This window comes from Sinocyclocheilus grahami, unplaced genomic scaffold, assembly GCF_001515645.1.
Source record: "Sinocyclocheilus grahami isolate Dianchi unplaced genomic scaffold, SAMN03320097.WGS_v1.1 scaffold5137.1, whole genome shotgun sequence".
Taxonomy (NCBI): Eukaryota; Metazoa; Chordata; class Actinopteri; order Cypriniformes; family Cyprinidae; genus Sinocyclocheilus; species Sinocyclocheilus grahami.
Window position 1 is genome coordinate 2,017 of NW_015509903.1, and position 8,581 is coordinate 10,597.

Here is an 8,581-nt window from a genome sequence, read left to right on the forward strand (position 1 = left end):
TTTTGGTCAACGAAAATGAAGAGACATTTTAGCATTGTTTTTATTTTGTAAGCCACATTTTGTCTCGTTTTTATTCGTCAACGATATTGCATTGTACATTTAATTATCGTCATCGTCACATGACCAGCATTTTCGTCTTGTCTCGTTTTCGTCACGTGATAAAGGATCGTTGACGACTATATTTAGTCATAATTTTCGTTGACGAAAGCAACACTAGTCCTAATACCGCCTCCACCCAGTAGGGTGAACCGTGCCTCCCCTCCCGGGTCTGGCCTGTCCGACGATGCTTATACGGCCTGTAGAGAAGCTGTCTCTGACATACACGCTACAGCGTTACTGCAGGTTCAACACGCCAAGGCGGGGCCTGCCCGAGGGTGGTCATGATCCGGAAGTTCTGGAAGAGCTCAGAACTGCTACTGACCTCGCGCTCCGAGCGACGTAGGTCACCGCACGACCCAGAGAACTTGCAATGTCCACACTTGTGGTCAAGGAGCACCATCTCTGGCTGTGTCTGGTTTATATGAGGGATGCCAACAAAGTTCAGCTCCTTAATGCCCCTGTGTCTGAGACCGGCCTCTTCAGCGACGCGGTCGAGAGCTTGGCCCAGCAGCTCTCGGCTGCACAGAAGCAGACTGTGGAGTCACAGAGGTGGGTCATCACACCCTGCCTGTCGCCAAACCTTCACCCTGTGATCAGACCTTATGTTTATCCAGGCAGGAGTGCCCCTAGAACAGGTCTCCAGGCATGCTGTGGTTTACACGGATGCCTCCACCACTGGCTGGGGGGCCACGTACAACGGACACAAGTGTCGGGGATATAGATGGGCGCCCAACTGCACTGGCATATCAATTGCCTAGAGTTGTTAGCAGTGCGCCTTGCCTTGAACCGTCTCAACGGTTGCTTACGAGGCAAGCATGTGCTGGTCCGAACGGACAACACGGCGACCGTTGCGTACATCAACCGACAAGGTGGTCTGCGCTCCCGTCACATGTCGCAACTCGCCGCCACCTTCTCCTTTGGAGTCAGAAGGTTCTGAGGTCACTTCGTGCCATTCACATTCCGCATCTGCTCAACCTTACGGCCAACGAGCTGTCACGAGCTACGCTCCCAGGAGAACTGAGACTCCATCCCCAGACAGTCCAGCTGTTTTGGAGACGTTTCGGAGCCGCTCAGGTAGACCTGTTTGCCTCTCCAGAAACCTCTCACTGCCAGTTGTCCTACTCCATAACCGAGGGAACACTCGGCACGGATGCACTGGCACACAGCTGGCCGTGGGGCCTGCGCAAGTATGCGTTTCCCCCAGTGAGCCTTCTCGCACAGATGCTGTGCAAGGTCAGGGAGGACGAGGAGCAGGTACTGCTTGTGGTGCCGTATTGGCCCACTCGGACCTGGTTCCCCGAACTAATGCTCCTCGCAACAGACCCTCCCTGGCAGATTCCTCTGAGGAAGGATCTACTGACTCAGAGACAGGGCACCCTGTGGCACCTCTGGAAACTTCATGTCTGGTCCCTGGAAGGGACATGGAGGTTCTTGGTGACCTACCCCAAGAGGTAGTTGACACCATCTCTTCGGCACGAACACCATCTAAGAGACGCTTGCGCCTTGAAGTGGAACCTGTTCGTCGAGTGGTGTTCTTCTCATCGAGAAGACCTCCGGAGATGCCCGATTGGGGTCATGCTTTCCTTTTTGCAGAAAGGGTTGGAGCGAAGGCTGTCTCCCTCCACCCTTAAAGTCTATGTCACTGTGATTGCTGCTAACCAATGACCCCGTGGAACGGAAGTCGGTAGGGAAGCATGAGCTGGTCATCAGGTTCCTTAGGGGGACGAGAAGGTTAAATCCTCCCCGGCCCTCCTCTATACCCTCTTGGGATCTGTCTCTAGTGCTCAAAGCACTACAGCAGGGCCCATTTGAGCCTTTGCAGTCAGTCGAGCTAAAGTTTCTTTCAATGAAAACTCTGTTCCTGCTTGCACTGGCCTCCATCAAGAGGGTAGGGGACCTGCACGCATTTTTGGTCGACGATTCGTGCCTAGAGTTTGGGCTGGCTGACTCCCAGGTAATCCTGTGGCCCCGGCCCGGCTATGTGCTTCAGGGATCAGGTGGTGAGCCTGCAAGTGCTGCCCCCAGAGGAGGCAGACCCAGCCCTAGCTTTGCTCTGTCCCGTCCAAGCCTTGAGATGCTACGTAGACCGGACACAAAGCTTTAGGACCTCAGACCAGCTCTTTGTCTGTCATGGAGGCCGGCAGAAGTGGATGCCATCACCCTGGCTTAAGAGGCACAGAGTGTGCCCTGCCTGTTCATGGCTCGTGGTGCCTCGCTGACAGATATTTGTAGAGCTGCGGGCTGCGCGACCGCCAACATGTTCGCTAGACTCTATAGCCTTTGTGTGGAGCCGGTATCCTCCTGTGTTCTCACCTCGAATGGGTAGAGGCACTGAGAGGCCCCGGTTTAGTTGTCGGCTTGCTAAAACTGCTCCAGAGTGTCCGTACTGTAGGCCCTGTCGAGCTCCTCCGTCCCCAGGCCCTCTCTCGCTGAATCCTTGAGAACCGATAGAGGGCTGGGTTCCATATGTAGAGACCTAAGCGGATCCCATATGTGTAAAGTCCACGTTATAGTCTCAGAGCCTGTGTTTCCTTCATACGTTAGACTTCTGCCATTTCCATGAGGGTTACAATCACCTCTAATCTTCCATATGCACCTAAACGGATGTCATATGTGTAAGTGCTTCCGAAACCTCCTACGGGAAGGATGGGGCTTCCATAACATTCCTGTTCCAAGTGGAACAGGTACATTTTCCCAGTGTTATCCAATCTCACTGAGTGGGTAGTGCTATGACAACAGTGACTGGTCTTGTTGCGAGCCAAGGCCTACACCACAAAGGGGTGCAGGCGGCTCGCACAGGACACTGGAAGGGGCAACATCCATGGCGCTTTGGTAGGGATCCCAATTCGTCGGTCACCGACGTGACTCGCAGTGACCGAATGAAAGGGAATGTCTCAGTTGCGTATGTAACCCTCGTTCCCTGAAGGAGGGAATTGAGACGTCACGATTACACTCGGCATGTTACTGACGTGACATCTCCATTCCCTCCTTCAGGGAACGAGGGTTACATGCGTCACAGAGATGTTACTTCCTACAGTCTTCTACAGTCTAAGACCTGGGTGATACATTATAAAAATCACATTTCAAGTTACCAAAAAAAAAGCCTTCTTCCAACTCTGAAATATCACCAAGCTACAGAACATGTTTACTGTTTCAGTATCAAAATCAGAAATAGTTTTTTTGCCAAGTATTAATTAAAGGGCCCTAGCACCAGGGCCACCTCCACCTAGTGGCCTTGCACTGTGGGCAATATGCATATAAGTGGATAAATATAGGAGGACTATGTCTAAGTCATTTATATGTGCCAAACTTTCTCCTGCCAGCAGGTAGTGCTATGACTATAACAGAATATTGGCATGTAGATGTGTTCAGGCCAGGATTTCTCAGGCTGCTACAGACATGCCCTTCAATGAAAACTTAAGATCTTCAAAATGTAACATTGGAAATGCCTTTACTGCCCTACAAAGGCAAAGTGCAGTAACTACGCAAACACTGAAACTGAGAAAAATGCCTTTAAAGTTTTTACATCAGCCAGTCAAACATGTTGTGGGTAGATTAGTGGCAATGCATTCATTTAATGCCTTCTAAGGATGAAATGTTTTATAGATAAAAACCATGACCACTGATGTGACCTTATGTGATAGTTTTATTGATGTTTGCATGTTGTGAATGTTAAAATTGCTCTGTGGTTTAAGAGTTGTCTTATCACAATGCTCCTTTATCTTGAGACTTAGTACTAAGTTTTTTGTAAATTTATTTAAAAATGTATTCATTACAGACCAAGTAATTAAAACAGACGTAATAGAGGTTTTAATTGTGTGAATTTTTAATTACTATTAAAACCTTGACCAATAATAAAAAAAAAATGTTTTTACATGGCACTTACAATTTTTAACTAAAATGTAATTTCAACCATACAGCTTATGAATGAATGAAAGTGCATATTTTAGAGAGAACAAAAGAGCGTGGGCTGCTTTTGGTGCTTGAACTTGTGCTTCAATTAATGAGGAATACGCTAGAAGTTAGAGAAAAAAATAAAAAAATTTAAAATTTTATTTAACAACATCAACTTACAATAGTGAAAGAAGTCATCCCTCTGGTAGATTGCATGTTTTCTTGCCTTGCTGGGCGTTGTAATCATGTTGTTTGCATTCACCCAAACTGATTGAGCAGCCCCAGAGTGCAGCTTGGACGATGGGGAGGGAAAACACACCCCTAATTCCATTGGTTTCTAAACAAGCAGAGTTTATTGGCTTAAAAGCTTGAGCATGCACATTCTTTTATGTATGTTTATATAAACGATCTACGCTAATTGACTATACTACAGAAATATTAAGTGCTAACCACGGTGATTTCAGTTAAGTTCAAAAAACATTAGCCAATTGATTCTAAGATAAATTAATTAGATTATTTAGATTAAGTTACAAACAAACGCTTGGAGACGACATCTCCGAGTACTTCGGGCAGAACAGAGCTGTGTAATATGTGCTGCTCACGTATTAAGTCTGGGGAGCAAATTCTTAATCCGTGGCCACAATATAGTCCTATACCTATATCACGATAAATGAAGTCAGATTTTATTTCAAAGCAGACATATAATTTAACATTGAGCAGTTTTAGAGCTGGGCGAAATACTGATAAAAATGATCCACTAGATGTATAATATATTTATATATGTTCTTCATATTTACATTAGGATTGGTGGATAAGCATAAACTCAGGACATGATGATTCCGGATGTTGGCGGCACTGCGTCAACAGGGAATGGGGGTAGGAGGACTTGCTCAGATTTTTTGGACCTTTGCGGTAGGGATGGAACTTTGTAACTCTGATTTAAATAGGATGTTTAATGATTGCCTAGATAAGCTCCTCCATCTTTCAAGGAGGCAAGGGGATAAGACTCTCGACTTTTGGGATTTCATTGATTATCTCTGTTACCACAATTTGGTAATCTCATGTCTGAGCCCATTGCAGTGCCCCCGGAGAGGACCGAGCCTGCTCCAGTTGATGGTGAATTTTCACTATCTTAGTCTCTCAAGCGACGGTCAAGAAGGAGGAAGGCAGCAAAGTCGACGCCAGTGGTCCCAAGTCTGGTGGTCCTGGTGGACCTGACTCCGGTGGTCCCGAATCTAGTGGTCCTGGAGGACCTGACCCTGGTGGTCTCCAGTCCAGTGGTCCTGGAGGACCCGACTTCGGTGATCTCTAGTCCGGTGGTCCTGGAGGGACCCGACTCTGGTGGTCTCAAGTCCGGTGGTCCTAGAGGACCTGACTCCAGCGGTCCTGGAGGACCCGACTCCGGTGGTCTCAGATGTCGCCACAGAGCCGCCCTATTTCACTGCTGCTGCCATAATCAAGAAGGCCTTTCACCTCAGGGCTGTTCTGCTTTCATGGGCCGCCTCAGAGTTCACTCCAGAGCCCACTCCAGTCCGGGAGCTTTCAGAGTCCACTCCAGAGCCCGCTCCAGTCCAGGAGAATTCAGAGTCCACTCCAGAGCCCGGTCCAGTCCGGGAGCCCTCAGAGTCCACTCCATAGCCCGCTCCAGTCCGGGAGCCCTCAGAGTCTGCTCCAGTCTATGAGTTCATTCCTGAGCCCGCACCGGTCTATGAGTCTGCTCCAGAGCCCACTCAAGTCTATGAGTACATTCCAGAGTTCTCTTCAGCCTATGAACCCACTTAAGTTTACGAGTTCACTCTTGAGCCCGCACCAGTGTATGAGTCTGCTCCGGAGTCCACTCGGGTCTACGAGTTCATTCCAGAGTTCGTTCCGGTCTATGGGTCCACTCCGGAGCTTACTCAAGTTTATGAGTTCACTCCTGAGCTTGTTTCAGTCCAAGAGTCCACTACGGAGTCTGCTCTAGTTCCTACCGAGGTGGTGGTTTCTGCTGCAGAACCTCCCGAGGCGTCCGCTTCAGCTCCCCTCTGGGCGGTGGCGTCCACTCCTGAACTCTCAAATCTGCCTTGTGAGGGCCAAAGAGACTGTTGTTGAACTGTCTGCCTGTCCTGTTACAAACATCAAGGCTGTTACTAACCTCTCTGTCCTCATCTTTGCAGTCCTGCCTGAGCCGCTAGGGGGTTTGTCTGCCTTGTCAGCTCTGCTGAGGTGGTTGTCAGCTCTGCCTTTGCTACCGCCCACCGGGGTTGCTGATCGGCCGGATATACTTGGCTAATTAAGCTTTGGATTATGGAGGAATTGCTCTATGCTCTGTGTTTGCTGGTGACCGGTCTGTTTTCACCTTGTGTGATGCTTTTTGCTCTTTTGTTTTATGTGGATTACGACTGTGGATTACTTTATTAAATGCTGCACTTGGATCTTTCATAGAGTCTGTGAGTGTTTTGTGACAAACTGGGGTTTTGTATGTGGATAATGGGAATAAAAACCTTGCAATGCTGAAACATTATTGTTATGTTATTTATGTTCACTCATTCATTTCTTGGGCAAGTTCATTTAAGCCAAATCTGCGCAGATTTAGTGCAAATACTGAACTCGTGGCAGGTGGCAGCTCTAGCATTCCCGGCATTCTGGGAATTAATGTTCTTAGTCGCTGCTACCGTGAGCTTTTCGGACAGTACGGATCCACCTTATTTGAGCTACCACTAGTGACGCAGGATGCGGAATTGTCTCAGGACTTTCAAACCTGTCAAAAGGTAGATGGCGTTCTCACATGCGGAGGTAATGTAAAAGTCCATGGGCGTCGAGTGTGTCGTGTTCTAGGCGGCACTCTGAAATTTGTAACCGCAACCTGTTCGTCCGTGTTCAGTGATAAGATTGTGTTATTCGAGCCCCTTGAGACCGGGTTGCCTGCTGGCTTATTAGCCTCCCCGTCTCTAGTGCGCGTAAAGGGTGGTACAGTTTTGGTACCCGTCATTAACGTTGGTGTTCTCTTTGTCATTTTATATCCCACAACGATCCTTGGGAAGTTGTGGGAAGTGTATCTGATGGATTCACCTATCGAGCTGACGAGGTATCGATGGTCAATGCTCGGATAGTGACCTGCGATACGATTGTTGCGTCAGAAGCAGAGCACATCGAAAATGTAGAACTGCAAGGGTTGTTGAATGAGGAGTAGGAACAGGTAAGGGCTCTCCTTCGGGAATTCCAGAGTGTGTTTCCCACTAGTGAGAGTGACTTGGGTTGTACTGACCTCCTGTCTCATGAAATTCCCTTAATTGATGAGTCTCCAGTCCGACAACGCTATAGGCGAATTCCTCCATCCGAATATGAGTTGGTTAAGACTCATATTAGCCAGCTTTTAGACACACAAGTGATCCGAGAAAGTTGCAGTCCATAAGCCTCCCCAGTAGTATTAGTTAAGAAGAAGGACGTTATGGTAAGGAAGAAGTTACCACTTTAGATCTGGCGAGCGGATATAATCAAGTCCCTGTTGCTGAATCTGATCGTCATAAAATGGCTTTTTGAACACCCTTCGGGCTATATGAATAGAACCGGATGCCCTTCGGCCTGTGCAACGCACCAGGCACCTTCCAAAGCTTGATGCAGCGGCTCTTTGGCGACCAGCAACACCAGTCTGTCTTGTTGTATCTTGGCGACATTATTGTTTACTCCTCATCCGTGCAACACCACGCAACTTACTACTGTATGTCTGGGCAGAAGCCTGTACTGCCTGTGAATTTTTTGTTTGGCCGGGTGCAGGAGCCAGTGGCCGGTAGAATCCACCACTGGGTGGAAGAGCATCAGGCTCGTCTCCAAGTGGCTTTTGAGGGCACCCGTGAGCGGTTGCAAGTGGCAGCCCAATATCGTAAGGCCAAGCATGACCAATGGGTAAGGGAGCAGCCTCTGACAGAGGGCCAATTGGTCTATCTGCAGGAACATGGGTTCTTGGGACGACATAAGATCCAGGACCTATGGAGTTTGACGGTATACCAGGTAGTCCGGGTGCCACGAGATGGTGGGTCAGTGTACACGGTAGCACCAGTACATGACCTCGGTAAGGTCCGTCATGTTCACCGTGCGTCCTTAAAATCCCGTATTCAAGGTAATCTGGCACCGACTGAGTCCCTTGGGGGCCGGTCTGAGTTGCTAGCACCCCTGGTGATGGAGGATGAATTGGAGGATGGGGATTTAGCCTATGTGGGGGTAGAGGCCCCACCAGTCATTCAAGAGGGTGCAGAGTTGAGTAGAGCTCCTTTAGAGGCAAGGGTTAGTCCCTCTTCGGGAGTGGAGGGATTGGCCAGCAGGCCTATAGTAGGGGTAAGTGGGAGTGGTGCAAGTTTTCATCTAGAGTCGGGATCCGTCGTTTTGGGACCGCCCAATATATCTGGAAGGGCCCCAAGACGAACCGGACGTGTTGGAGCAGGTCAACACTCAAACCTGCACCACTTGCCGCAATCTGTAGGAAATGAGGCTAATATGAGTGTCACAGCAAAGGGTCTGAATACTTAGGACCATGTGATATTTCAGTTTTTCTTTTTTAATAAATCTGCAAAAATGTCAACAATTCTGTGTTTTTCTGGCAATATGGGGT